General features: G+C 37.3%; 1 pseudogene; it reads left to right on the top strand.

Annotated features, from left to right (window-relative positions):
- Window positions 1-2235: 2235 nt before the first annotated feature.
- Window positions 2236-3183, top strand: LOC102835574 (annotated as a pseudogene).
- Window positions 3184-3653: the final 470 nt, after the last annotated feature.

Below are 3653 nucleotides of genomic sequence, written 5' to 3'. Positions count from 1 at the left end.
ATGAATCTAGAGTCCTCAGCTGCTCCCTCTCTCCATGTCTCCATCTCGGCCTCCATCTCTGGTGTCACTTCTTCCCTGGATAAGGTCATGCATTCAGCTTGTGTTCTTCTCCATTGATGGTCCTAGGATCCTTTGTTTCAGGACTATAAGATTAGCTACTCCCCTGTTTTTGTTACAAAACTTGTACCTTTACAATTGTGACAGTTGCAATTAGTCCTGATAATAATTACTCGCTATTGAATCATAAGAATCCTATCCCCATCTCTCTCTCTCTTTTCTAATGTGGTTAGTGCGTTTTTGTTGTTGTTGCTTTTTTTTGTTTTTAGTTTTCATTGTGAATTATGTGATAATTTACATGGGAGAACATTAGCTTTACTTTCATCCTATTGTATTTCATTTAATTGCAATGATTAAAACCCCCTCCATGCATCATCAAACAATCAAAGAGTACACCCTGCAAGCCTGTCCCCCCCCACCCAGGCTGCCAGGACACAGCCCCTCTCCCTCCCTGAGTCCAGAGTCCCCAGCAACTCCATCTGTGCACATCATTGTCTCTGCCTCAAACTTTGGTGTCACTTTTTTTCTGGGTAGGGTCCCGCACTCTACTTCTCTCCCTTGATGGTCCCAGAGACCTCTGCTCCTGGACTGTAAGATCAACCACTTCCCTCCTTTTGTTACAAAAACTCGCTAACTTTTGCTTTGAAGAAATCAGCCTTCCTTCTCATGCCTTCCTTCTTCCTAGAGACTCTACCACCTAAGGCATTTTAGGATTGTGATCATTTATGCTTCTTCCCTGTTCAAAGCAATAATTCCTTTCTTTACATTTGTAAAGCATTGTCATTTGTCATGCTTCCTAGTAGTTTCATACTGTTTTATTTTCCTTTGTACTCATTAAAATAGGGCCTGTATTTACCTAATTTTTCTTTTTATTTACTCAGCAAATATTGGTTGATCAACTATTTTGGTTCAGTCACTACTGTAAGCATTGTGAACACATTGTACATGTATATAAAGTCAGTTGATGATAACGGACAAAAAATAACAAGGTATAAGAGGGAGGAGTTAGAGAGGTCAGGTTAGGGAATGTTATGCAATAAAGTTTCAAGAAAGAGCTTTCTGTTGATATCTGGGCTCAAATGTAGGCCTTAGAGTGTGCAGGGCCTCAAAAAACAGTTAGTGCATCAGTGTTTGTTGAATAATTATTAATTAATGAATTCCTTGATGAGGAAGAGAGTATGAAGAGAGAAGAGAGAGTGACCAAAATTTAAACCAGAGGTTTTACAATGACTGAAATGCAGCTTTTTATTAAGTTCTGAAAACCACTTTAATATTGTCATGGTCACAGGAAGGGCCATAGAAAACTGACACTGAAGAGTTCCCATCTAGGCACATCTGAATATAATTGGTTAGGTCCATCCTGGGCAATTAATAATCCTGAAGCCAATTCACACTATTGTTAGGTCACCTAAAATAGGTACAAGTACAATTCAGTTCCCTTTGTGCCTTTCTGCTGAGTTTTGTCTATTTAACCAAGGAAAAAAGAGGTATTTGGAAATTCATATTTGTAATGAGTATATATGAACTTTGCTCTTACTTTGATTTATTATGTTGTCACAAAAGTTTATCATACATATCTTTTTTCATTTGCCTACTTTTAAACAGAAGTCCTGGTGTAGTGTTGTAGGATAAGCACTCGACCATAAGGTATGTTTGAACTGCAAGGATGGTGGTTCAAACTCACCAGCTGCTCCTTGGGAACCCTATACAGGATCACTATGTGTCAGAACTGATACAACACTTCACAGCAACAACTTTTAAACACTACATTAAATTCCATATTCATATAAAATTGATCAAAAAAGATGATACATAGAACAATGATATGGGAATAAAATGTAATCCAATACTTATGTTTGCTTTAATGATATGTTTAATTTTTAAACTATATAGTCTAAAACTTGCAATAGATATCTATTATTTTGTAATTATTAAGCAAGATTTCTAAGCCAGAATTCTTCAATTTTTCATTACAGACTTAACTGTAATATTCCTTTATCTGAATAATTGGCCACTCTCCAAAATTGAAAACCCACAATTCTGTCAGAATGGGCTTGTCATTACATATTATTCCAGGAATTCCTCTGATGAATGCAGATGTTGATACTCAGCTATTGACTTGGGCCTTCATAATTTGTATACTATTTCCATCGAAGCATAATATGCTCTATTACTAAAATGAAAAGACAAAATCAAAGCTCTGTAGTTGAATTCATACTCTTGGGATTTTCTAACTTTCCTGAAGTCCAAGAACAGCTTTTTAGGATTTTCATCCTTATTTATATGGTGACACTTCTGGGAAATGCCCTAATCATCATCATCATCTACCAGGATCAGAGTCTTCATGTCCCCATGTACTTGTTCATCCAGAACTTATCTGTGGTGGAAGTTTGTGTCATTGCAGCCATTATGCCTGAAATGCTGGTGGTCCTCTTCACAGAGAAAGCAACCATTTCTTTTGCTGGCTGTTTTGCACAGATGTATTGCATTCTTCTTTTTGGTATGATGGAATGTTTTCTCCTGGGGGCAATGGCTTATGACCGATTTGCTGCAATCTGCCATCCTCTGAGCTACCCAATGATTATGAACAAAAGAGTTCTTGTGAAATTAGTTATATCTTTATGGACCCTGCGTTTCATGATAGCCAGTGTGCAAATCCCATGGGTGTTTAGTTTTCCTTTTTGTGGTCCTAATGAAATCAATCATCTTTCTTGTGAAACCCCCCCCCCAGTGATAGAGCTTGCATGTGCAGACACCATCTTGTTTGAAGTTTATGCATTCACCGGCACGATTTTAGTTGTTATGGTTCCTTTCTTACTGATAGTCTTGTCCTACATTTGAATTCTCTTTGCCATCTTGAAGATTTCATCAACAACTGGAAGACAAAAGGCCTTTTCCACTTGTGCCTCCTATCTCACGTATGTGACCCTGTTCTATAGCACAGCCATTATGACTTATATACAGCCCAAATCCGGCTACTCCCCAGAAACCAAGAAACTGATGTCATTGACTTATACTTTGCTCACTCCTCTGCTGAATCCGCTGATCTACAGCTTGCGAAACTGTGAGATGAATAGAGCCTTGGTGAAATTATGGCAAAGGAAACTAGTTTTACACATAGTTTGACTGTTTAAAATTCTTAAGCTACTTGGTCACTTCCCAACTGCCCTTATTTAAATTGAATAATTGGTGAAGATAGATGTTTTCTTGGAATGAATATATATTTAACATGTTTTGTTCCTCAAATTTAATAATATCTAAGGGGCATCCTTGTCTTTCGATAGTAAACGGAGGCCACTCGTTTTCATAGATAAATAATTTTTCATACATTGTTGTTTTAGTCATTAGTTGTCAGGTATAGGCTCTGACTCATTACAACCTTATGTATAACAGAATGACTGATTCTGTACCATTTGCGTGATCATTGATATGTTTGAGTCCATTGTTGTGAGTATTATGTAGTGTTTTTAACCTAGAGGGCTCATTTTCTAGTTCTATGTCAGATATTGAGCAAATAATCCAAGAAGCTGGGTGATATGAAGAAAAATGTGGCATCAGGATTGGAGGAAGACTCATTAATAACCTGCGATATGCAG

This window comes from Chrysochloris asiatica, unplaced genomic scaffold (genome assembly GCF_000296735.1).
Source record: "Chrysochloris asiatica unplaced genomic scaffold, ChrAsi1.0 scaffold01141, whole genome shotgun sequence".
Lineage (NCBI taxonomy): Eukaryota > Metazoa > Chordata > Mammalia > Afrosoricida > Chrysochloridae > Chrysochloris > Chrysochloris asiatica.
Note: the sequence above shows the minus strand (reverse complement) of the source record. Positions and strands in the feature narration are given on the sequence as shown.